Source organism: Aulonocara sp. 'chitande type north' Nkhata Bay, linkage group LG14 (assembly GCF_057382095.1).
Source record: "Aulonocara sp. 'chitande type north' Nkhata Bay isolate Kocher_YH1m ecotype deep benthic linkage group LG14, A_spYH_male_GT1.1, whole genome shotgun sequence".
Taxonomy (NCBI): Eukaryota; Metazoa; Chordata; class Actinopteri; order Cichliformes; family Cichlidae; genus Aulonocara; species Aulonocara sp. 'chitande type north' Nkhata Bay.
Genome location: NC_141357.1, coordinates 5,682,940 through 5,710,564, shown reverse-complemented (window position 1 = coordinate 5,710,564; position 27,625 = coordinate 5,682,940). Strand labels below are relative to the sequence as shown.

The following is a 27,625-nucleotide window of genomic DNA, read 5'->3' as shown; positions in this document are numbered from 1 at the left end:
GCAAAAACTGTTTGCTCAATACGGGGATATTGAATTCTATAAGATAAAGCCATAAATATGTGTATCTGAGTCTTCTATCAAAAGTAACAGCTATTTATATGAAGTTGTACAAAAACGCTTTCTTTCGCCAAGACAGTGCGTTTCTCACTGTTACATGCATTTGAATGGGGAACTCGACCGAAACAAAGTATAGGTTTTCATTATGTGAATAATTTGGAAATCTTAGCTCAAACAGCTGCAACACCTGTTTTCCCAGCACAGGGACCTTGAGTTCTATAAGATAAAGCCATAAACATGTGTATCTGAGTCTTCTATCAAAAGTAACAAATATTTATATGAAGTTGTACAAAAACGCTTTCTCTCCCCAAGACAGTGCGTTTCTCACTGTTACATGCATTTGAATGGGGAACTCGACCGAAACAAAGTATAGGTTTTCATTATGTGAATAACTTGGAAATCTTAGCTCAAACACCTGTTTTCCCAGCACGGGGACCTTGAGTTCTATAAGATAAAGCCATAAACATGTTTGTCTGAGTCTTCTACCAAAAGTTACAACTATTTATATGAAGTTGTACAAAAACGCTTTCTTTCGCCAAGACAGTGCGTTTCTCACTGTTACATGCATTTGAATGGGGAACTCGACCGAAACAAAGTATAGGTTTTCATTATGTGAATAACTTGGAAATCTTAGCTCAAACACCTGTTTTCCCAGCACGGGGACCTTGAGTTCTATAAGATAAAGCCATAAACATGTTTGTCTGAGTCTTCTACCAAAAGTTACAACTATTTATATGAAGTTGTACAAAAACGCTTTCTTTCGCCAAGACAGTGCGTTTCTCACGGTTACATGCATTTGAATGGGGAACTCGACCGAAACAAAGTATAGGTTTTCATTATGTGAATAACTTGGAAATCTTAGCTCAAACAGCTGCAAAACCTGTTTGCCCAGCACGGGGACCTTGAGTTCTATAAGATAAAGCCATGAATACGCATATCTGAGTTTCCTATCAAAAGTTACAGCTATTTATATGAAGTTGTACAAAAACGCTTTCTTTCGCCAAGACAGTGCGTTTCTCACTATTACATGCATTTGAATGGGGAACTCGACCGAAACAAAGTATAGGTTTTCATTATGTGAATAACTTGGAAATCTTAGCTCAAACAGCTGCAAAACCCGTTTTCCCAGCACGGGGACCTTGAGTTCTATAAGATAAACCCCTAAGCATGTGTATCTGAGTCTTCTATCAAAAGTTACAGCTATTTATATGAAGTTGTACAAAAACGCTTTCTTTCGCCAAGACAGTGCGTTTCTCACTGTTACATGCATTTGAATGGGGAACTCGACCGAAACAAACTATAGGTTTTCATTATGTGAATAACTTGGAAATCTTAGCTCAAACAGCTGCAAAACCTGTTTTCCCAGCACGCGGACCTTGAGTTCTATAAGATAAAGCCATAAACATGTGTATCTGAGTCTTCTATCAAAAGTAACAGCTATTTATATGAAGTTGTACAAAAACGCTTTCTTTCGCCAAGACAGTGCGTTTCTCACTGTTACATGCATTTGAATGGGGAACTCGACCGAAACAAAGTATAAGTTTTCATTATGTGAATAACTTGGAAATCTTAGCTCAAACAGCTGCAAAACCTGTTTTCTCAGCACGGGGACCTTGAGTTCTATAAGATAAAGCCCTAAGCATGTGTATCTGAGTCTTCTATCAAAAGTAACAGCTATTTATATGAAGTTGTACAAAAACGCTTTCTTTCGCCAAGACAGTGCGTTTCTCACTATTACATGCATTTGAATGGGGAACTCGACCGAAACAAAGTATAGGTTTTCATTATGTGAATAATTTGGAAATCTTAGCTCAAGCAGCTGCAAAACCCGTTTTCCCAGCACGGAGACCTTGAGTTCTATAAGATAAAGCCATGAATACGCATATCTGAGTTTCCTATCAAAAGTTACATATATTTATATGAAGTTGTACAAAAACGCTTTCTTTCGCCAAGACAGTGCGTTTCTCACTATTACATGCATTTGAATGGGGAACTCGACCGAAACAAAGTATAGGTTTTCATTATGTGAATAACTTGGAAATCTTAGCTCAAACAGCTGCAAAACCTGTTTTCCCAGCACGGAGACCTTGAGTTCTATAAGATAAAGCCATGAATACGCATATCTGAGTTTCCTATCAAAAGTTACAGCTATTTATATGAAGTTGTACAAAAACGCTTTCTTTCGCCAATACAGTGCGTTTCTCACTGTTACATGCATTTGAATGGGGAACTCGACCGAAACAAAGTATAGGTTTTCATTATGTGAATAACTTGGAAATCTTAGCTCAAACAGCTGCAAAACCTGTTTGCCCAGCACGGGGACCTTGAGTTCTATAAGATAAAGCCATAAACATGTGTATCTGAGTCTTCTATCAAAAGTAACAGCTATTTATATGAAGTTGTACAAAAACGCTTTCTTTCGCCAAGACTGCGTTTCTCACTGTTACATGCATTTGAATGGGGAACTCGACCGAAACAAAGTATAGGTTTCCATTATGTGAATAACTTGGAAATCTTAGCTCAAACAGCTTCAAAACATGTTTTCCCAGCACAGGGACCTTGAGTTCTATAAGATAAAGCCCTAAGCATGTGTATCTGAGTCTTCTATCAAAAGTAACAGCTATCTATATGAAGTTGTACAAAAACGCTTTCTTTCGCCAAGACAGTGCGTTTCTCACTATTACATGCATTTGAATGGGGAACTCGACCGAAACAACGTATAGGTTTTCATTATGTGAATAATTTGGAAATCTTAGCTCAAGCAGCTGCAAAACCCGTTTTCCCAGCACGGAGACCTTGAGTTCTATAAGATAAAGCCATGAATACGCATATCTGAGTTTCCTATCAAAAGTTACAGCTATTTATATGAAGTTGTACAAAAACGCTTTCTTTCGCCAATACAGTGCGTTTCTCACTGTTACATGCATTTGAATGGGGAACTCGACCGAAACAAAGTATAGGTTTTCATTATGTGAATAACTTGGAAATCTTAGCTCAAACAGCTGCAAAACCTGTATTTCCAGCACGCGGACCTTGAGTTCTATAAGATAAAGCCATAAACATGTGTATCTGAGTCTTCTATCAAAAGTAACAGATATTTATATGAAGTTGTACAAAAACGCTTTCTTTCGCCAAGACAGTGCGTTTCTCACTGTTACATGCATTTGAATGGGGAACTCGACCGAAACAAAGTATAAGTTTTCATTATGTGAATAACTTGGAAATCTTAGCTCAAACAGCTGCAAAACCTGTTTTCTCAGCACGGGGACCTTGAGTTCTATAAGATAAAGCCCTAAGCATGTGTATCTGAGTCTTCTATCAAAAGTAACAGCTATTTATATGAAGTTGTACAAAAACGCTTTCTTTCGCCAAGACAGTGCGTTTCTCACTATTACATGCATTTGAATGGGGAACTCGACCGAAACAAAGTATAGGTTTTCATTATGTGAATAATTTGGAAATCTTAGCTCAAGCAGCTGCAAAACCCGTTTTCCCAGCACGGAGACCTTGAGTTCTATAAGATAAAGCCATGAATACGCATATCTGAGTTTCCTATCAAAAGTTACAGCTATTTATATGAAGTTGTACAAAAACGCTTTCTTTCGCCAAAACAGTGCGTTTCTCACTATTACATGCATTTGAATGGGGAACTCGACCGAAACAAAGTATAGGTTTTCATTATGTGAATAACTTGGAAATCTTAGCTCAAACAGCTGCAAAACCTGTTTTCTCAGCACGGGGACCTTGAGTTCTATATGAAGTTGTACAAAAACGCTTTCTTTCGCCAAGACAGTGCGTTTCTCACTATTACATGCATTTGAATGGGGAACTCGACCGAAACAAAGTATAGGTTTTCATTATGTGAATAATTTGGAAATCTTAGCTCAAGCAGCTGCAAAACCCGTTTTCCCAGCACGGAGACCTTGAGTTCTATAAGATAAAGCCATGAATACGCATATCTGAGTTTCCTATCAAAAGTTACAGCTATTTATATGAAGTTGTACAAAAACGCTTTCTTTCGCCAAGACAGTGCGTTTCTCACTATTACATGCATTTGAATGGGGAACTCGACCGAAACAAAGTATAGGTTTTCATTATGTGAATAACTTGGAAATCTTAGCTCAAACACCTGTTTTCCCAGCACGGGGACCTTGAGTTCTATAAGATAAAGCCATAAACATGTTTGTCTGAGTCTTCTATCAAAAGTTACAACTATTTATATGAAGTTGTACAAAAACGCTTTCTTTCGCCAAGACAGTGCGTTTCTCACTGTTACATGCATTTGAATGGGGAACTCGACCGAAACAAAGTATAGGTTTTCATTATGTGAATAACTTGGAAATCTTAGCTCAAACAGCTGCAAAACCTGTTTTCCCAGCACGGGGACCTTGAGTTCTATAAGATAAAGCCATGAATACGCATATCTGAGTTTCCTATCAAAAGTTACAGCTATTTATATGAAGTTGTACAAAAACGCTTTCTTTCGCCAAGACAGTGCGTTTCTCACTATTACATGCATTTGAATGGGGAACTCGACCGAAACAAAGTATAGGTTTTCATTATGTGAATAACTTGGAAATCTTAGCTCAAACAGCTGCAAAACCTGTTTTCTCAGCACGGGGACCTTGAGTTCTATAAGATAAAGCCCTAAGCATGTGTATCTGAGTCTTCTATCAAAAGTAACAGCTATTTATATGAAGTTGTACAAAAACGCTTTCTTTCGCCAAGACAGTGCGTTTCTCACTATTACATGCATTTGAATGGGGAACTCGACCGAAACAAAGTATAGGTTTTCATTATGTGAATAATTTGGAAATCTTAGCTCAAGCAGCTGCAAAACCCATTTTTCCAGCACGGAGACCTTGAGTTCTATAAGATAAAGCCATGAATACGCATATCTGAGTTTCCTATCAAAAGTTACAGCTATTTATATGAAGTTGTACAAAAACGCTTTCTTTCGCCAAGACAGTGCGTTTCTCACTATTACATGCATTTGAATGGGGAACTCGACCGAAACAAAGTATAGGTTTTCATTATGTGAATAACTTAGAAATCTTAGCTCAAACAGCTGCAAAACCTGTTTTCTCAGCACGGGGACCTTGAGTTCTATATGAAGTTGTACAAAAACGCTTTCTTTCGCCAAGACAGTGCGTTTCTCACTATTACATGCATTTGAATGGGGAACTCGACCGAAACAAAGTATAGGTTTTCATTATGTGAATAATTTGGAAATCTTAGCTCAAGCAGCTGCAAAACCCGTTTTCCCAGCACGGAGACCTTGAGTTCTATAAGATAAAGCCATGAATACGCATATCTGAGTTTCCTATCAAAAGTTACAGCTATTTATATGAAGTTGTACAAAAACGCTTTCTTTCGCCAAGACAGTGCGTTTCTCACTGTTACATGCATTTGAATGGGGAACTCGACCGAAACAAAGTATAGGTTTTCATTATGTGAATAACTTGGAAATCTTAGCTCAAACAGCTGCAAAACCTGTTTGCCCAGCACGGGGACCTTGAGTTCTATAAGATAAAGCCATGAATACGCATATCTGAGTTTCCTATCAAAAGTTACAGCTATTTATATGAAGTTGTACAAAAACGCTTTCTTTCGCCAAGACAGTGCGTTTCTCACGGTTACATGCATTTGAATGGGGAACTCGACCGAAACAAAGTATAGGTTTTCATTATGTGAATAACTTAGAAATCTTAGCTCAAACAGCTGCAAAACCTGTTTTCTCAGCACGGGGACCTTGAGTTCTATATGAAGTTGTACAAAAACGCTTTCTTTCGCCAAGACAGTGCGTTTCTCACTATTACATGCATTTGAATGGGGAACTCGACCGAAACAAAGTATAGGTTTTCATTATGTGAATAATTTGGAAATCTTAGCTCAAGCAGCTGCAAAACCCGTTTTCCCAGCACGGAGACCTTGAGTTCTATAAGATAAAGCCATGAATACGCATATCTGAGTTTCCTATCAAAAGTTACAGCTATTTATATGAAGTTGTACAAAAACGCTTTCTTTCGCCAAGACAGTGCGTTTCTCACTGTTACATGCATTTGAATGGGGAACTCGACCGAAACAAAGTATAGGTTTTCATTATGTGAATAACTTGGAAATCTTAGCTCAAACAGCTGCAAAACCTGTTTTCCCAGCACGGGGACCTTGAGTTCTATAAGATAAAGCCATGAATACGCATATCTGAGTTTCCTATCAAAAGTAACAGCTATTTATATGAAGTTGTACAAAAACGCTTTCTTTCGCCAAGACAGTGCGTTTCTCACTGTTACATGCATTTGAATGGGGAACTCGACCGAAACAAAGTATAGGTTTTCATTATGTGAATAACTTGGAAATCTTAGCTCAAACACCTGTTTTCCCAGCACGGGGACCTTGAGTTCTATAAGATAAAGCCATAAACATGTTTGTCTGAGTCTTCTACCAAAAGTTACAACTATTTATATGAAGTTGTACAAAAACGCTTTCTTTCGCCAAGACAGTGCGTTTCTCACTGTTACATGCATTTGAATGGGGAACTCGACCGAAACAAAGTATAGGTTTTCATTATGTGAATAACTTGGAAATCTTAGCTCAAACAGCTGCAAAACCTGTTTGCCCAGCACGGGGACCTTGAGTTCTATAAGATAAAGCCCTAAGCATGTGTATCTGAGTCTTCTATCAAAAGTAACAGCTATTTATATGAAGTTGTACAAAAACGCTTTCTTTCGCCAAGACAGTGCGTTTCTCACTGTTACATGCATTTGAATGGGGAACTCGACCGAAACAAAGTATAGGTTTTCATTATGTGAATAATTTGGAAATCTTAGCTCAAACAGCTGCAACACCTGTTTTCCCAGCACGGGGACCTTGAGTTCTATAAGATAAAGCCATAAACATGTGTATCTGAGTCTTCTATCAAAAGTAACAGCTATTTATATGAAGTTGTACAAAAACGCTTTCTCTCCCCAAGACAGTGCGTTTCTCACTGTTACATGCATTTGAATGGGGAACTCGACCGAAACAAAGTATAGGTTTTCATTATGTGAATAACTTGGAAATCTTAGCTCAAACAGCTGCAAAAACCTGTTTGCCCAGCACGGGGACCTTGAGTTCTATAAGATAAAGCCATAAACATGTGTATCTGAGTCTTCTATCAAAAGTTACAGCTATTTATATGAAGTTGTACAAAAACGCTTTCTTTCGCCAAGACAGTGCGTTTCTCACTGTTACATGCATTTGAATGGGGAACTCGACCGAAACAAAGTATAGGTTTTCATTATGTGAATAACTTGGAAATCTTAGCTCAAACAGCTGCAAAACCTGTTTGCCCAGCACGGGGACCTTGAGTTCTATAAGATAAAGCCCTAAGCATGTGTATCTGAGTCTTCTATCAAAAGTTACAGCTATTTATATGAAGTTGTACAAAAACGCTTTCTTTCGCCAAGACAGTGCGTTTCTCACTGTTACATGCATTTGAATGGGGAACTCGACCGAAACAAAGTATAAGTTTTCATTATGTGAATAACTTGGAAATCTTAGCTCAAACAGCTGCAAAACCTGTTTTCTCAGCACGGGGACCTTGAGTTCTATAAGATAAAGCCCTAAGCATGTGTATCTGAGTCTTCTATCAAAAGTAACAGCTATTTATATGAAGTTGTACAAAAACGCTTTCTTTCGCCAAGACAGTGCGTTTCTCACTATTACATGCATTTGAATGGGGAACTCGACCGAAACAAAGTATAGGTTTTCATTATGTGAATAACTTGGAAATCTTAGCTCAAGCAGCTGCAAAACCCGTTTTCCCAGCACGGAGACCTTGAGTTCTATAAGATAAAGCCATGAATACGCATATCTGAGTTTCCTATCAAAAGTTACAGCTATTTATATGAAGTTGTACAAAAACGCTTTCTTTCGCCAAGACAGTGCGTTTCTCACTATTACATGCATTTGAATGGGGAACTCGACCGAAACAAAGTATAGGTTTTCATTATGTGAATAACTTGGAAATCTTAGCTCAAGCAGCTGCAAAACCTGTTTTCCCAGCACGGGGACCTTGAGTTCTATAGGATAAAGCCATAAACATGTTTGTCTGAGTCTTCTATCAAAAGTTACAGCTATTTATATGAAGTTGTACAAAAACGCTTTCTTTCGCCAGACAGTGCGTTTCTCACTGTTACATGCATTTGAATGGGGAACTCGACCGAAACAAAGTATAGGTTTTCATTACGTGAATAACTTGGAAATCTTAGCTCAAGCAGCTGCAAAACCTGTTTTCCCAGCACGGGGACCTTGAGTTCTATAGGATAAAGCCATAAACATGTTTGTCTGAGTCTTCTATCAAAAGTTACAGCTATTTATATGAAGTTGTACAAAAACGCTTTCTTTCGCCAAGACAGTGCGTTTCTCACTGTTACATGCATTTGAATGGGGAACTCGACCGAAACAAAGTATAGGTTTTCATTATGTGAATAACTTGGAAATCTTAGCTCAAACACCTGTTTTCCCAGCACGGGGACCTTGAGTTGTATAAGATAAAGCCATAAACATGTGTATCTGAGTCTTCTATCAAAAGTAACAGCTATTTATATGAAGTTGTACAAAAACGCTTTCTTTCGCCAAGACTGCGTTTCTCACTGTTACATGCATTTGAATGGGGAACTCGACCGAAACAAAGTATAGGTTTCCATTATGTGAATAACTTGGAAATCTTAGCTCAAACAGCTTCAAAACATGTTTTCCCAGCACGGGGACCTTGAGTTCTATAAGATAAAGCCATAAACATGTGTATCTGAGTCTTCTATCAAAAGTAACAGCTATTTATATGAAGTTGTACAAAAACGCTTTCTTTCGCCAAGACAGTGCGTTTCTCACTGTTACATGCATTTGAATGGGGAACTCGACCGAAACAAAGTATAGGTTTTCATTATGTGAATAACTTGGAAATCTTAGCTCAAGCAGCTGCAAAACCTGTTTTCCCAGCACGGGGACCTTGAGTTCTATAGGATAAAGCCATAAACATGTTTGTCTGAGTCTTCTATCAAAAGTTACAGCTATTTATATGAAGTTGTACAAAAACGCTTTCTTTCGCCAAGACAGTGCGTTTCTCACTGTTACATGCATTTGAATGGGGAACTCGACCGAAACAAAGTATAGGTTTTCATTATGTGAATAACTTGGAAATCTTAGCTCAAACAGCTGCAAAACATGTTTGCCCAGCACGGGGACCTTGAGTTCTATAAGATAAAGCCCTAAGCATGTGTATCTGAGTCTTCTATCAAAAGTAACAGCTATTTATATGAAGTTGTACAAAAACGCTTTCTTTCGCCAAGACAGTGCGTTTCTCACTGTTACATGCATTTGAATGGGGAACTCGACCGAAACAAAGTATAGGTTTTCATTATGTGAATAATTTGGAAATCTTAGCTCAAACAGCTGCAAAAACTGTTTGCTCAATACGGGGATATTGAATTCTATAAGATAAAGCCATAAATATGTGTATCTGAGTCTTCTATCAAAAGTAACAGCTATTTATATGAAGTTGTACAAAAACGCTTTCTCTCCCCAAGACAGTGCGTTTCTCACTGTTACATGCATTTGAATGGGGAACTCGACCGAAACAAAGTATAGGTTTTCATTATGTGAATAACTTGGAAATCTTAGCTCAAACACCTGTTTTCCCAGCACGGGGACCTTGAGTTCTATAAGATAAAGCCAAAAACATGTTTGTCTGAGTCTTCTACCAAAAGTTACAACTATTTATATGAAGTTGTACAAAAACGCTTTCTTTCGCCAAGACAGTGCGTTTCTCACTGTTACATGCATTTGAATGGGGAACTCGACCGAAACAAAGTATAGGTTTTCATTATGTGAATAACTTGGAAATCTTAGCTCAAACACCTGTTTTCCCAGCACGGGGACCTTGAGTTCTATAAGATAAAGCCATAAACATGTTTGTCTGAGTCTTCTACCAAAAGTTACAACTATTTATATGAAGTTGTACAAAAACGCTTTCTTTCGCCAAGACAGTGCGTTTCTCACGGTTACATGCATTTGAATGGGGAACTCGACCGAAACAAAGTATAGGTTTTCATTATGTGAATAACTTGGAAATCTTAGCTCAAACAGCTGCAAAACCTGTTTGCCCAGCACGGGGACCTTGAGTTCTATAAGATAAAGCCCTAAGCATGTGTATCTGAGTCTTCTATCAAAAGTAACAGCTATTTATATGAAGTTGTACAAAAACGCTTTCTTTCGCCAAGACAGTGCGTTTCTCACTGTTACATGCATTTGAATGGGGAACTCGACCGAAACAAAGTATAGGTTTTCATTATGTGAATAATTTGGAAATCTTAGCTCAAACAGCTGCAACACCTGTTTTCCCAGCACGGGGACCTTGAGTTCTATAAGATAAAGCCATAAACATGTGTATCTGAGTCTTCTATCAAAAGTAACAGCTATTTATATGAAGTTGTACAAAAACGCTTTCTCTCCCCAAGACAGTGCGTTTCTCACTGTTACATGCATTTGAATGGGGAACTCGACCGAAACAAAGTATAGGTTTTCATTATGTGAATAACTTGGAAATCTTAGCTCAAACAGCTGCAACACCTGTTTTCCCAGCACGGGGACCTTGAGTTCTATAAGATAAAGCCATAAACATGTGTATCTGAGTCTTCTATCAAAAGTAACAGCTATTTATATGAAGTTGTACAAAAACGCTTTCTCTCCCCAAGACAGTGCGTTTCTCACTGTTACATGCATTTGAATGGGGAACTCGACCGAAACAAAGTATAGGTTTTCATTATGTGAATAACTTGGAAATCTTAGCTCAAACAGCTGCAAAAACCTGTTTGCCCAGCACGGGGACCTTGAGTTCTATAAGATAAAGCCATAAACATGTGTATCTGAGTCTTCTATCAAAAGTTACAGCTATTTATATGAAGTTGTACAAAAACGCTTTCTTTCGCCAAGACAGTGCGTTTCTCACTGTTACATGCATTTGAATGGGGAACTCGACCGAAACAAAGTATAGGTTTTCATTACGTGAATAACTTGGAAATCTTAGCTCAAGCAGCTGCAAAACCTGTTTTCCCAGCACGGGGACCTTGAGTTCTATAGGATAAAGCCATAAACATGTTTGTCTGAGTCTTCTATCAAAAGTTACAGCTATTTATATGAAGTTGTACAAAAACGCTTTCTTTCGCCAAGACAGTGCGTTTCTCACTGTTACATGCATTTGAATGGGGAACTCGACCGAAACAAAGTATAGGTTTTCATTATGTGAATAACTTGGAAATCTTAGCTCAAACACCTGTTTTCCCAGCATGGGGACCTTGAGTTCTATAAGATAAAGCCATAAACATGTTTGTCTGAGTCTTCTACCAAAAGTTACAACTATTTATATGAAGTTGTACAAAAACGCTTTCTTTCGCCAAGACAGTGCGTTTCTCACTGTTACATGCATTTGAATGGGGAACTCGACCGAAACAAAGTATAGGTTTTCATTATGTGAATAACTTGGAAATCTTAGCTCAAACAGCTGCAAAACCTGTTTGCCCAGCACGGGGACCTTGAGTTCTATAAGATAAAGCCCTAAGCATGTGTATCTGAGTCTTCTATCAAAAGTAACAGCTATTTATATGAAGTTGTACAAAAACGCTTTCTTTCGCCAAGACAGTGCGTTTCTCACTGTTACATGCATTTGAATGGGGAACTCGACCGAAACAAAGTATAGGTTTTCATTATGTGAATAACTTGGAAATCTTAGCTCAAACACCTGTTTTCCCAGCACGGGGACCTTGAGTTCTATAAGATAAAGCCATAAACATGTGTATCTGAGTCTTCTATCAAAAGTTACAGCTATTTATATGAAGTTGTACAAAAACGCTTTCTTTCGCCAAGACAGTGCGTTTCTCACTGTTGCATGCATTTGAATGGGGAACTCGACCGAAACAAAGTATAGGTTTTCATTACGTGAATAACTTGGAAATCTTAGCTCAAGCAGCTGCAAAACCTGTTTTCCCAGCACGGGGACCTTGAGTTCTATAGGATAAAGCCATAAACATGTTTGTCTGAGTCTTCTATCAAAAGTTACAGCTATTTATATGAAGTTGTACAAAAACGCTTTCTTTCGCCAAGACAGTGCGTTTCTCACTGTTACATGCATTTGAATGGGGAACTCGACCGAAACAAAGTATAGGTTTTCATTATGTGAATAACTTGGAAATCTTAGCTCAAACAGCTGCAAAACATGTTTGCCCAGCACGGGGACCTTGAGTTCTATAAGATAAAGCCCTAAGCATGTGTATCTGAGTCTTCTATCAAAAGTAACAGCTATTTATATGAAGTTGTACAAAAACGCTTTCTCTCCCCAAGACAGTGCGTTTCTCACTGTTACATGCATTTGAATGGGGAACTCGACCGAAACAAAGTATAGGTTTTCATTATGTGAATAACTTGGAAATCTTAGCTCAAACAGCTGCAACACCTGTTTTCCCAGCACGGGGACCTTGAGTTCTATAAGATAAAGCCATAAACATGTGTATCTGAGTCTTCTATCAAAAGTAACAGCTATTTATATGAAGTTGTACAAAAACGCTTTCTCTCCCCAAGACAGTGCGTTTCTCACTGTTACATGCATTTGAATGGGGAACTCGACCGAAACAAAGTATAGGTTTTCATTATGTGAATAACTTGGAAATCTTAGCTCAAACAGCTGCAAAAACCTGTTTGCCCAGCACGGGGACCTTGAGTTCTATAAGATAAAGCCATAAACATGTGTATCTGAGTCTTCTATCAAAAGTTACAGCTATTTATATGAAGTTGTACAAAAACGCTTTCTTTCGCCAAGACAGTGCGTTTCTCACTGTTACATGCATTTGAATGGGGAACTCGACCGAAACAAAGTATAGGTTTTCATTACGTGAATAACTTGGAAATCTTAGCTCAAGCAGCTGCAAAACCTGTTTTCCCAGCACGGGGACCTTGAGTTCTATAGGATAAAGCCATAAACATGTTTGTCTGAGTCTTCTATCAAAAGTTACAGCTATTTATATGAAGTTGTACAAAAACGCTTTCTTTCGCCAAGACAGTGCGTTTCTCACTGTTACATGCATTTGAATGGGGAACTCGACCGAAACAAAGTATAGGTTTTCATTATGTGAATAACTTGGAAATCTTAGCTCAAACACCTGTTTTCCCAGCATGGGGACCTTGAGTTCTATAAGATAAAGCCATAAACATGTTTGTCTGAGTCTTCTACCAAAAGTTACAACTATTTATATGAAGTTGTACAAAAACGCTTTCTTTCGCCAAGACAGTGCGTTTCTCACTGTTACATGCATTTGAATGGGGAACTCGACCGAAACAAAGTATAGGTTTTCATTATGTGAATAACTTGGAAATCTTAGCTCAAACAGCTGCAAAACCTGTTTGCCCAGCACGGGGACCTTGAGTTCTATAAGATAAAGCCCTAAGCATGTGTATCTGAGTCTTCTATCAAAAGTAACAGCTATTTATATGAAGTTGTACAAAAACGCTTTCTTTCGCCAAGACAGTGCGTTTCTCACTGTTACATGCATTTGAATGGGGAACTCGACCGAAACAAAGTATAGGTTTTCATTATGTGAATAACTTGGAAATCTTAGCTCAAACACCTGTTTTCCCAGCACGGGGACCTTGAGTTCTATAAGATAAAGCCATAAACATGTGTATCTGAGTCTTCTATCAAAAGTTACAGCTATTTATATGAAGTTGTACAAAAACGCTTTCTTTCGCCAAGACAGTGCGTTTCTCACTGTTGCATGCATTTGAATGGGGAACTCGACCGAAACAAAGTATAGGTTTTCATTACGTGAATAACTTGGAAATCTTAGCTCAAGCAGCTGCAAAACCTGTTTTCCCAGCACGGGGACCTTGAGTTCTATAGGATAAAGCCATAAACATGTTTGTCTGAGTCTTCTATCAAAAGTTACAGCTATTTATATGAAGTTGTACAAAAACGCTTTCTTTCGCCAAGACAGTGCGTTTCTCACTGTTACATGCATTTGAATGGGGAACTCGACCGAAACAAAGTATAGGTTTTCATTATGTGAATAACTTGGAAATCTTAGCTCAAACAGCTGCAAAACATGTTTGCCCAGCACGGGGACCTTGAGTTCTATAAGATAAAGCCCTAAGCATGTGTATCTGAGTCTTCTATCAAAAGTAACAGCTATTTATATGAAGTTGTACAAAAACGCTTTCTTTCGCCAAGACAGTGCGTTTCTCACTGTTACATGCATTTGAATGGGGAACTCGACCGAAACAAAGTATAGGTTTTCATTATGTGAATAACTTGGAAATCTTAGCTCAAACAGCAGCAACAACTGTTTTCCCAGCACGTAGACCTTGAGTTCTATAAGATAAAGCCATAAACATGTTTGTCTGAGTCTTCTATCAAAAGTTACAGCTATTTATATGAAGTTGTACAAAAACGCTTTCTTTCGCCAAGACAGTGCGTTTCTCACTGTTGCATGCATTTGAATGGGGAACTCGACCGAAACAAAGTATAGGTTTTCATTATGTGAATAACTTGGAAATCTTAGCTCAAGCAGCTGCAAAACCTGTTTTCCCAGCACGGGGACCTTGAGTTCTATAAGATAAAGCCCTAAGCATGTGTATCTGAGTCTTCTATCAAAAGTAACAGCGATTTATATGAAGTTGTACAAAAACGCTTTCTTTCGCCAAGACAGTGCGTTTCTCACTGTTACATGCATTTGAATGGGGAACTCGACCGAAACAAAGTATAGGTTTTCATTATGTGAATAACTTGGAAATCTTAGCTCAAACACCTGTTTTGCCAGCACGGGGACCTTGAGTTCTATAGGATAAAGCCATAAACATGTTTGTCTGAGTCTTCTACCAAAAGTTACAACTATTTATATGAAGTTGTACAAAAACGCTTTCTTTCGCCAAGACAGTGCGTTTCTCACTGTTACATGCATTTGAATGGGGAACTCGACCGAAACAAAGTATAGGTTTTCATTATGTGAATAACTTGGAAATCTTAGCTCAAACAGCAGCAACAACTGTTTTCCCAGCACGGGGACCTTGAGTTCTATAAGATAAAGCCATAAACATGTTTGTCTGAGTCTTCTATCAAAAGTTACAGCTATTTATATGAAGTTGTACAAAAACGCTTTCTTTCGCCAAGACAGTGCGTTTCTCACTGTTGCATGCATTTGAATGGGGAACTCGACCGAAACAAAGTATAGGTTTTCATTATGTGAATAACTTGGAAATCTTAGCTCAAACAGCTGCAAAAACTGTTTGCTCAATACGGGGATATTGAATTCTATAAGATAAAGCCATAAATATGTGTATCTGAGTCTTCTATCAAAAGTAACAGCTATTTATATGAAGTTGTACAAAAACGCTTTCTTTCGCCAAGACAGTGCGTTTCTCACTGTTACATGCATTTGAATGGGGAACTCGACCGAAACAAAGTATAGGTTTTCATTATGTGAATAACTTGGAAATCTTAGCTCAAACAGCTGCAACACCTGTTTTCCCAGCACGGGGACCTTGAGTTCTATAAGATAAAGCCATAAACATGTGTATCTGAGTCTTCTATCAAAAGTAACAGCTATTTATATGAAGTTGTACAAAAACGCTTTCTTTCGCCAAGACAGTGCGTTTCTCACTGTTACATGCATTTGAATGGGGAACTCGACCGAAACAAAGTATAGGTTTTCATTATGTGAATAACTTGGAAATCTTAGGTCAAACAGCTGCAACACCTGTTTTCCCAGCACGGGGACCTTGAGTTCTATAAGATAAAGCCATAAACATGTGTATCTGAGTCTTCTATCAAAAGTAACAGCTATTTATATGAAGTTGTACAAAAACGCTTTCTTTCGCCAAGACAGTGCGTTTCTCACTGTTACATGCATTTGAATGGGGAACTCGACCGAAACAAAGTATAGGTTTTCATTATGTGAATAACTTGGAAATCTTAGCTCAAACAGCTGCAAAACCTGTTTTGCCAGCACGGGGACCTTGAGTTCTATAAGATAAAGCCCTAAGCATGTGTATCTGAGTCTTCTATTAAAAGTTACAGCTATTTATATGAAGTTGTACAAAAACGCTTTCTTTCGCCAAGAAAGTGCGTTTCTCACTGTTACATGCATTTGAATAGGGAACTCGACCGAAACAAACTATAGGTTTTCATTATGTGAATAACTTGGAAATCTTAGCTCAAGCAGCTGCAAAACCTGTTTGCCCAGCACGGGGACCTTGAGTTGTATAAGATAAAGCCATGAATACGCATATCGGAGTTTCCTATCAAAATTTACAGCTATTTATATGAAGTTGTGCAAAAACGCTTTATTTCGCCAAGACAGTGCGTTTCTGACGATTACATGCATTTGAATGGGGAACTCGCACGAAACAAAGTATAGGTTTTCATTATGTGAATAACTTGGAAATCTTAGCTCAAACACCTGTTTTCCCAGCACGGGGACATTGAGTTCTATAAGATAAACCCCTAAGCATGTGTATCTGAGTCTTCTATCAAAAGTTACAGCTATTTATATGAAGTTGTACAAAAACGCTTTCTTTCGCCAAGACAGTGCGTTTCTCACTGTTACATGCATTTGAATGGGGAACTCGACCGAAACAAAGTATAGGTTTTCACTATGTGAATAACTTGAAAATCTTAGCTCACATATATCTTTAAAACTGTTTGCTCAACACGGGGATATTGAATTCTATAAGATAAAGCCAATACGCATATCTGAGTCTCCTATCAAATGTTACAGCTAGCTTCATGAAGTTGTCCAAAAAGGCTTTATTTTGATGAGACAGTGTGTTTCTGACTATTACATGCATTTGAATGGAGTTCTCGCACGAAACAAAGTATAGGTATTAATTTTGTGAATAACTTGAAAATCTTAGATCAAACAGCTGCAAAACCTGTTTGCTCAACACGGGGATATCGAACTTTATAAGATAAAGCCATAAATATGTTTATATGCGCCTTCTATCAAAAGTTACAGCTGTCTTGAATGAAAGCATTATAGCAGCTTACCTCGATCATGTGGTAGAACAGACACATGGGCCATCTACTTGTCCCCCTACGTCAGGAGTAGTTGCCACAAACCTGCAAAACAAAACTGCCTGTGGGCGTCAAGCTGGACCCCCCCCCCCCCCCCCCCTCCTTACTGTAACTATCAAAACTATCATAGTCTAAAACTATCATCTCATATCAAAACTATTATAATGACATTATCTGACTTTATCAGTTATAACAATGAGAAACGGTAAACAATTTGGCAAATAAATGACTTATAATTGTGCTTACCTGGTCCAGATGATCCACAGTCCCTTTGCATTTGTTATAATCCAGGATGATGTGGGACTTTCTCTTCCCAGAGTCCTGGACTTGTAGCTCACTGTGCCTGGTGCTCAATAAGACAACCTTTTTTCTTTGCTTGGGGATGTAGGAAACCACAGCCTTGTCCCCCCCTGTAGCGACCTGGACGGGAGAGACAATCATCGAATCTTACTGCCCGATTAATTTGCTCAAATCTTTTTTTTTTTGACATGGTAGCAGGAAACAGAAGAGCCCTGTCTCCCCATTTCACAGGCTTGTTGTCATTTCATGTTGAGACCTGTACAGGCCAGCCAGCATCACAAGCCCCATGTAAGCCTGCAACTCCTCATCTATGTCCTTCCAGTCTTTTACTGACCTGTTGCCCCTGCAGGTTGGTGAAATGCAGGATTAGCTGCATAATGTCCTCTGCAAAAAAAAGATGGAAAGTTCTCACAGGGCTGCTGATCCTATACAAATTGCATAATGGGTTGGTCCTGGGGTTAAAATGGGGGGAGGAAAAAATGGCAGGACCTCTTCGTGTGTGGGTTGCCACATGATTTCTCCATTTTTAGATCTCCACTGGCCATCCTCCAGTCTTGTCTCTTCCTCCTGCTCTTCTTCCTCCTTCTCCTTCTCCTCCTCCTCACATGAGCTGCAAAGCTCCTCGGTGCCTGGCAAAAATTCTTCTTCGCTGTCAGAAGTATCTCCACTCCTTGTGGAGAGTGCAAAACTGCAGCAACAGCCTCCTCTAAACTGAGTGCACGCTTTCATTGTGTCTGTGCAGAAATGACCACTCAGACCAGGCTGCAAAGTATTCTCATAGACTTCAAAGGTGCACCTGAATAAACATGCTATACCATACATCCAATAAGAGAGAGGAGGCACACTCTTGATCAAGAAAAAACATAAACGCACGCCTTTGATCTCTCCCCCCCCCCCCCCCCCCCCTTCTCTCTCTTTCTCTCTCTCTCTATCACACACACACACACACACATGCACATACATACACACACAATACCATTTTATGGTGGTTAGATGTTTTATTGTCATGCATTTTACAAGGTAAGATAACCATGTCCTGCATTCAAAACCACTGAAAATGTCTATGGTGGTGCTGTGCCTAATATTGTGCTGGTGTATGCTGGGTAATGGCACAGCTAGCGACTGGGTGACTTTATTCACCCGCTTCGGCTGTTATCAGTCCATACAATGGGCGTTATTAGCACAAATCAGTCCCTGCTAGATTGTTCAGAAGGTTGTTATCATCCATCCAGATGGAGGATCACTAACAGGAGCGTGGGAAGACTCCAGAATCCACTCTGGCTGCAATCCGGTGGATACAGCAGTGTTTACAGGTAATACCATTTAAACGGACAGCATTTATAGAATGACTATTAAAAGTCAGCGAGTGTCAATAATGTTAATGTGGTTATGTTAGTAATACACCGAGTGCTAATATAACAGCTTTAAGATGCATTTGTAGATGTTATTACGTGTTTTACCGTCTTTATGGTGCTAGCTTAAAGTTACGGTGTAAACGTTAGCTTATATTGGAGTAAAGCTGTTACATTTTAAACGATGTTAGCACAGAAATATTAGTTTCTGTCATGACTGATGAAGTTACTAGTTAATAAAGTTTCCAGTAAAGTGTTTAGTCGCAGCCACAGACTGACAGCAAATATCTCGATTAGCTTCAGTGCATCTGTAATAAATATGTGCAAGTTTCAGTGCTTCGTTTAAACTGTATGATACTTATACTGACCCAGGGTCAGTGTAAAATACAATCCTAGCTGTGTGAATAAAGCCTGGCTCCTTTAATCCTGCATGAAAAACCTCAGGATGCAGGCTATTATTACTCTTTCCTGCTGGCACACCTGTCACACCTGAGAGTCAGCTAGAAACGTACAGTGACGTGGACATCATGCAAAGACTGCCAGACTCTGTAATACTGCAAATGATCAGTGACTCAAGTTAACACTAAACTTTAAACGGCACCTCTGGGTCTCTGTGTGCTGAACATTTAGGATTGAGTCAGGCTGCATCTGTGTTAGTCCTCTGACAGACTGGTGACCTGTCCAGGTGTGCTCTACCTATGACTACTGGGACAGGCTCTAGCTCCTGTAATAGAAATTTTCTGTTATTCTCATTTAAAGTATTTAAGTACTTATGCATATGCTTAGTTGTGACACTGTTATAGACTGTTCAGTGAAAGTTTCTAAAACTAGATGAACTTACTTCAGCAGTTTGAGAAAACAACTCCCTTTACAGGTGCTGATAACGCCAAGGGCACAAAACAGCATAACCATTGATCTGTTAGGTTTCATAGCGAGACACGTGAAGTGGCAGAGCTGACATGACTGAACTGTGATGTTTGATGTGTGTTTGCTCTCCTGTGCGCAGTAATAAATAGCTTGATCACAGCTCTTTCTGTGTTGCAGACTTTATTAAAAAAATTCCACGACACCCCCCACCCTCCCACTGTGAACCTGAATTGAATATTCAGAAGACATTTGTTTAAATAGTTCTAGAAATCTGAGCTGTTGGTGTGTCCTTGGATTGTGTGGTAATAATATTAGAGCTAGCAATCTTTCTTACTGAATATCTACTATGAGTCATCTTACCTGAGATTAATTCTATGTTTACCTGTCAGCCTGGACGAATGTGCTGTGTGAAGGAAATTAAATTAAATCAGATCTGAACGTACATTTAAGGAACCTGTTCATATTTAATTGAAATATGAACCAGTGATTTTTTGATTGCTGATTCCAAGAGAGTCTTTGTGGAAATCCTCTTTGGCTTTTTGTTATTTTAATTCTCTTTTCTGTTTTCCAGAACAGTTCTCCACAGTCACTGTCCATATGGGTCAGTGGAACCAAGAAGCACTCTGCTAATGTGTGGACTCTGACCAGCAACATCCAGCAAGACCCAGACAGCGTTTTCTATCTCCCAGCTGGAGTTTTTTGTTTGTCTGTGACTGGAGAGTCAGATTTTTGTTGAGCTTCACACTTGCAGAGGTAAGTCAGTTTGCAGAGATCCCTCCCACCCTCCCTTTTATGTGCTAGATTTCTTATCTGAAACAGTAATATTTCAGTGACTGCTGCTTATACCTCAGGTTAATACACTCTACTGATCCCTGATAGGAGAATCATCAATTTTGCCAGCGAAGAAGCCTGGTGGATATTTGTTTACAGTCTGATGATGGGACATCATGCTCTGCATCTTTAAAGTTTGTCTCTTGATTATTATTCATACCCAGTAATGTGAAGTATGCTCATATCTACTATAACTGAACCAACCTGGTGCTCTTCATTTATGGAGGCTGTTGAGTCTGAATGTTGGATGTTGTGTATCTCGTGTTCTCTGGGCTTTGTTGTCCTCAGTCTTTTTGCAGGATCAGAAAACAAAACCAGGAGGCACGTAAATGTTTCTTCTCCATGATGTTTCTTCAAATGTTTCTTCTGGATGATGATATGACCGTGACACGGGATGCCACCTTTGGTCTTGTGATGAAGCAAAGCTCAGGAAGAAGTGTGATTAAATGGTACCCACATGTGTGCATGAATGTGACAAAATATTTTTGTTCAATATTTAATTTCTTTCAGTTGCAATTGTTAAATGAAAAAATATATATATATATTCTTATAATTTAGCAAACTAATTTATCAAAAAAAAGATATACATATATCTGTATTAGTTTTAATAAATTAATTTGACACCTGTATTGAAAATACCATATTGTATTCATACAGAATCAGTATGGTATCATTGTTTGTCTGTTCACTGATTGTTGAAGCTAAGAACTAGTTTGATCTGTTTAGATCTAAAGTATAAAGTTGAGCTCTAATGTTTCTTCACCCCTGTGTGTGTGATATGTGATTTCCTACATGCTGGCAGAGCAGCAGTTTGTGCTCACAGATGGTGACAGTGTGGAGAGACGGTGGTGATGCTCGTCTACACTGCACAGAGGAAATCAACTGACCGAGGTTTGTCCAGTGACGTGTTATGAAATGTATATTTGTTTTATGCTTACAGATGTGTTTTTCTTGACAGAGGCTCTGCAGAGGTTAGACAAAGCAGAGAAAACATGTGCTTTACATTTTACTGTGATTTATTGAGATATTTGTTGCCTGATGTTCAGCAGGAATGGAGAAATAGAATCAAAGGGAGATGTTTTTGATGTTTTTGTAATGATGTAAGTAAATCTTCAATATTATTTATTTGCTTGGTTATATTTGGAGTGTTTCTGAGTGAGGGGGAGAGGAGTCATCATCCAGGTAAAGTGACGTGGATCAGTGGATACACTTGTCTCCCCTTTAAAGGAGACGATCCAAGTCATCCTTAAATGTTAGTGCTTTCAAATACACAAACATTTTTAAAGGACAAAAATGAACATCCAACTTTGACTGTAATACAAAATAAATCTTTGCATGTGTGTTTTCAAACTCTCAGATGGGCAGGATATCAGTCTTGGACTGTCTAACCTGCCGGAGCAGCACTGAATGACCACCACACATGAGCATGTTCCTGCAACATTCAGCATCTGATCTGTCATCTGTGTGCTTCTGCTTTTGGTAAGTACAGCTACAGTACCTCTAAACACATGCCATCCATTTCTTTTCTTTTTTCTTTTTTTTTTCTGCCTGTCCCGTTTGGTTCTTTTGCCATCAGAATTATTCTCTAAAGGCGAAGAAAGATGCCCAACGGATTTACTTTACCAAATTGACCATCCCAGCCTTGCCGTAATGGTCTATTTGGTATACCTTTTATTGTTTATTTTATTTATTTTTTATTTTCACTTGCTAGATACAGGACAGACTTGAATGAGGAAAAGAAAAGGGAGAAAGGAAGAGGGGGAAAAACAGCGGAGAAGAGGGACGGGAATAAAGAGCAAAAAAACAAAAAACAACTAAATAAGCAGACAAAAAAAAATACATACAATACAATAACCTAGATCACCTGTTGAGAAAGAAAAAAGAAAAACAGCAGAAGAAAAAGAGAGCAATACAATAAACAACATCACGATGATATATGTGAATATAACAGTAAATACTAAATATTAAACATTATTGTGCACCACATAATATCGACAGCGCAGAGTGTGCTTTGAGGTAGGAGCCAAAAAGGGTGTAGTTTGTGTGTGTGAGCACCCGTGTGTACACCTGTGAGCATGGACGTGCTTTTTAAAAGGTTCCTTCATGTAATGATCTGCTAGAGCAGGGGTGTCAAACTCAAATACACAGTGGGCCAAAATTCAAAACTGGAACAAAGTCGTGGGCTAACATTAATATAAAAAAAAAAATCTTCCTCCATTCATGAGAATGAATCTTTTCTTATAGACTCAAACAAGTTTTGCTGAAAAACTGAATATGGAACAAGCAAAGCTTAATACTAAACTATATATATTAGCTATTAGAGGTCAGCTCTAATAGTAATTTGGTATGGCTTTGCGGGCCAAATGTAATTAGGCTGCAGGCCAGAGTTTGACACCTATGTGCTAGACGGTGTGGGGAGCCACAGCCCCGTCCACCAGGGCATGAAGCAGGTATGGAGGAGATCAAAATTCCAGACATCCAGAGGCCCCCAGAATACAAGAGACCAAGGAAGACCAACAGAGGGGCAGCTGCGCCACTTCTGCCATCCATTTCTAACGGCCTGGTTACTCCCTGTCAGTTACTTTAGAAACCATATGGTCACCTGACCTAACACTATTTCTTCTTCTTCCCCTTAATGTTGAAGTGTCAAATGTCAAACAGCTGGAGAGGAAACTACACCAGTGTACTGAGATGTTTCAGCAACACGTGCCAGATGCTGTTCCTTCATGGTGACAGCACCAGAGACAGCCCCACCCACCTCAGGACCTCGCCATTGATCATGATGATTATAATGATGACAGCGAGCGGAACTAAGACTGTAAAAATCCACGACCAGAATGTTTAGATGCTTTCTAATGTAATGTAATGTAACGAATACTGAGTTTTTGTCTCTCTCTTTTTTTCTCATTTGTTACTAACAAAGTTCACCAAACTCACACAGTTTACATTCTGTATGTTTCCATCAAGGTTTATTTTCGTAGAAATCATTGTTTTTCTCCTATTCTCTTTTTCTCTTTTGTAATTGATGATAATTCAGTGAATATACTGCGCTGCTTCCTTTTATTGTGTCTCACATTGCTTTAAGTTTTTCAGTGTCCAGTTATTTTTTTTACTGCTGTTTGAATTCTCTGTATGTTTGACCCTGTAGACTGTTTGATGGACTGCTTGTCTTCCTGTTTGTAACCGCCGCCTGTTTTTGACTAAAGATTTGGATTTCTGACTTTAACACAGCCTCTGCATGTCCTCCCTTTGTGTCCTCTTCCTCTGTGAATGTGTTGCATGTGAGATTCATTTTATTAACAGCTTTCCCACAGTGAGTTGCATCAGCATTCATTCACAGCACATTTCAGAAGGATTCAGATTAATAGAGTGACCTTATAGTCAGAATTATCCTGACAGAGTGCCACTGTAAATTATCTTTCATCAAGTAAATTTTAAAGTTCAGTATTTCAAAGCAGGAGTTATGAAGAATCATACTGGCATTAGGACTAATAATATGTACTTACAAAGTCAAAGTTTTTTAATTATGCTAGAATATTGGAAGACAATCAACTTTTAGTGTTTTCCGCATATTAATTATTCTGAAATAGAGACGTGACCCTAACTGTACAGAAGCACAACAACTGACAATCTAACAGACATCATTGGCCTGAGCCGTCATGCACAGTGAGTCTAATCCTTTGCTGTGAGAGTCTGACAAGCATGTTTCTGGTCAGTTTGGAACAAATAATATCACAATGTTGATCTTTTTTTCAATATTCCTTCTCTTTTACAACATAAACTGTGATCAAAGCTACTTATGTTCACAGCATGTAATAATACTGACAGTCCAGGGCATTGTGGTCTGTTGAGCTAGGGTTAGGGTTAGCAATTCAGACATATGTAATAAATATTAAACGTCTCTGACGTGGGCCACTGTCCGCAGTGTTGGGAAATCCATACCAGGCTGGAATGAGTCAAGGTAGGTGAGCATCCACGAGAAGACACAGCAGATGCATCCTACTAATACTGACAGGACCAGGAGACTCCAGAAACCGAGCATCTTCTCTTCAGTGCCATCCTCTCCTGTCACCCTCTCTGCCCGCAGCTCTTTGAGTATGGGGTGGAGAAGGGTGCAGAGAAACCCTTATTACTAATTCGTATTATAATTCAATTTTCATGAAATATTCATATTCAGTATCGGCCCTTTTATAGTATAACCACGTTTCCACCCAGGCTCATGGTGGGGCAGGGCTCTGTCCTGGGATGCTTGAGTGAAAGGTAATGTACACCCTGATGAGGTATCCAGTCTGTCAGAATTGTTTTCAATATTTGGTTCAAAAACATGAGTGACAACAAAAATCCAACTAGGATTCTTGCATATGATGAATGAAGTCTGACTTTGACTGTATTGTCCAGCTGATCCATCAAACCCCCAGCAGGTGAACCTTATTCATGACATAACACGGCAACAATGTAAAAAATTAAACAGCAACAGTCTAAATATAAAGTGCATTCTAAACTCCTCTTCAATAAATTATATGCAAAGAGTCATTCAGGACTGTAAAACGTGAACTACAAAACCCAGAGTCTTCATCATTAAATCTCTGGTTGCTTCATTTTTCTATACTATATCAGATACTTTATGTGTGTGTGTGTGTGTGTGTGTGTATGTGTGTGTGTGTGTGTGTGTGTGTGTGTGTGTGTGTGTGTGTGTGTGTGTGCGTGCGTGTCATGAACGGCTATAAAAGGCCTATAATTAAAGAACAAAGCGGGGTTTGAGTTCGAGTTGCGGCAGACTGTCACTACTTGTAAATGGAACGCAGCCTTCCTACGGCGGACAGCTAATAACAGGAATCGGACGCGGTCCAGCCAAGTCCACAGCAACCACCATAGCAACCGCCTAGCAACCACCATAGCAACCACCTTAAAAACATATTCTGTCTTCATAACTATCAAACACGTGAAATGATTTGCAAAGTGTGAAAGTGTTACAGCTGCAGAGAGCTATGGCGGTATCTATGGAAGCTGTTTACAATGCTAATAATATACATGTAACTACGGAGACAGTCAGTCACGTGAGCTAGCGGTGCATGTTTACTACAGTGAATAAGGTGATTGTGTGCACCGCGTCCACACGCTGCAGGGGGTAAAGACATTACTTCAATATTGTTTTATATTGATATATATTTGCCTTCTGTTGACCATCACCTCAGGTTCACCGTTACAGTTTCAGCATACAAATGCACACTGTGTAAATATGAACACATTCAAAAACTCATGTCTCAGAAATAAGCACAGCTGTTCATGTTTGTCATTAGAGTTTTATTTGTAAGAAAATTATCATCACGTCCAGACTAACCTGTTAAAACACACCTCAGCTTCATGTAGGGGGGAGGAAATGTTTTTCCTCCCCCCTACATGGGGGAGGAAAAAGACCATTAAAAACGCTTTATTTCACGACGTTAGTGCGTTTCTCGCTGTTACATGCATTTGAATGGGGAACTCGCCCGAAACAAAGTATTGGTTTTCATTATGTGAATAACTTTAACATCTTAGCTCAAATTGCTGCAAAACCTTTTTGCCCAGCACGGGGAAATTTAATTCTATAAGATGAAGCCATAAATATGTATTTCTGAGTCTTCTATCAAACGTTACACCGATTTACATGAAGTTGTACAAAATGCTTTATTTCGCCAAGACAGTGCGTTTCTGACGATTACATGCATTTGAAAAGGGAACTCGCACGAAACAAAGTATAGGTTTTCATTATGTGAATAAGTTGAAAATCTTAGCTCAAACAGCTGAAAAACCCTTTTGCCCATCACGGGGATATTGAATTCTATAAGATAAAGCCATGAATTGTCTGTCTTTATGAAGACCATGAAAAACGCTTTATTTCACCACGTTAGTGCTTTTCTCGCTATTACATGCATTTGAATGGGGAACTCGCCCGACACAAAGTATAGGTTTTCATTATGTGAATAAAAACGCACTGTCTTGACAAAAGAAAGCGTTTTTGTACAACTTCATATAAATAGGTGTAAATTTTGATAGAAGACTCAGAAATACATATTTATGGCTTTATTTTATAGAATTCAATATCCCCGTGCTGGGAAAACAGGTTTTGCAGCTATTTGAGCTAAGATTTTCAAGTTATACACATAATGAAAACCTATACTTTGTGTCGGGCAAGAACTCCATTCAAATGCATGTAATAGCGAGAAACGCACTAACGTGGTGAAATAAAGCCTTTTTCATGGTCTTCATAAAGACAGCTGTAACTTTTGACAGAAGACTCATAAATACATATTCATGGCTTTATCTTATAGAATTCAATATCCCCGTGCTGGGCAAAAAGGTTTTGCAGCTGTTTGAGCTAAGATTTTCAAGTTATTCACATAATGAAAACCTATAGTTTGTGTCGGGCGAGAACTCCATTCAAATGCATGTAATCGTCAGAAACGCACTGTCTTGGCGAAATAAAGCGTTTTTGTACAACTTCATATAAATCGGTGTAACTTTTGATAGAAGACTCAGAAATACATATTTATGGCTTTATCTTATAGAATTCAATGTCCCCGTGCTGGGCAAACAGGTTTTGCAGCAGTGTGAGCTAAGATTTTAAAGTTATTCACATAATGAAAACCTACACTTTGTTTGGTGCGAGTTCCCCATTCAAATGCATGTAATCATCAGAAACGCACTGTCTTGGCGAAATAAAGCGTTTTTACACAACTTCATATAAAGCGGTGTAACTTTTGATAGACGACTCAGACACACATGTTTATGGCTTCATCTTATAGAATTAAATTTCCCCGTGCTGGGCAAAAAGGTTTTGCAGCTGTTTGAGCTAAGATTTTCAAGTTATTCACATAATGAAAACCTATAGTTTGTGTCGGGCGAGAACTCCATTCAAATGCATGTAATCGTCAGAAACGCACTAACGTGGTGAAATAAAGCGTTTTTCATGGTCTTCATAAAGACAGCTGTAACTTTTGATAGAAGATTCAGAAATACATATTTATGGATTTATCTTGTGGAATTCCATTCAAATGCATGTAATCGTCAGAAACGCACTGTCTTGGCGAAATAAAGCGTTTTTGCACAACTTCATATAAATCGGTGTAACTTTTGATAG

The 27,625-nt window shown here is 38.7% G+C and overlaps 1 long non-coding RNA gene across 5 annotated transcripts; it reads left to right on the top strand.

The window, feature by feature from the left end:
* The first annotated feature begins 18,456 nt into the window (after window positions 1-18,456).
* Window positions 18,457-23,727, top strand: LOC147313933 (uncharacterized). 5 transcript variants are annotated; one of them, XR_015124827.1, is made up of 7 exons: window positions 18,457-18,768; window positions 20,246-20,427; window positions 20,554-20,954; window positions 21,308-21,396; window positions 21,652-21,757; window positions 21,863-21,984; window positions 23,150-23,727. It is a non-coding gene; the product is annotated as an uncharacterized LOC147313933 (long non-coding RNA). The 5 variants fall into 5 exon arrangements; XR_015124825.1 differs by having other exon boundaries at window positions 18,458-18,768; window positions 21,313-21,396; XR_015124826.1 differs by having other exon boundaries at window positions 20,526-20,954; window positions 21,308-21,757.
* Window positions 23,728-27,625: the final 3,898 nt, after the last annotated feature.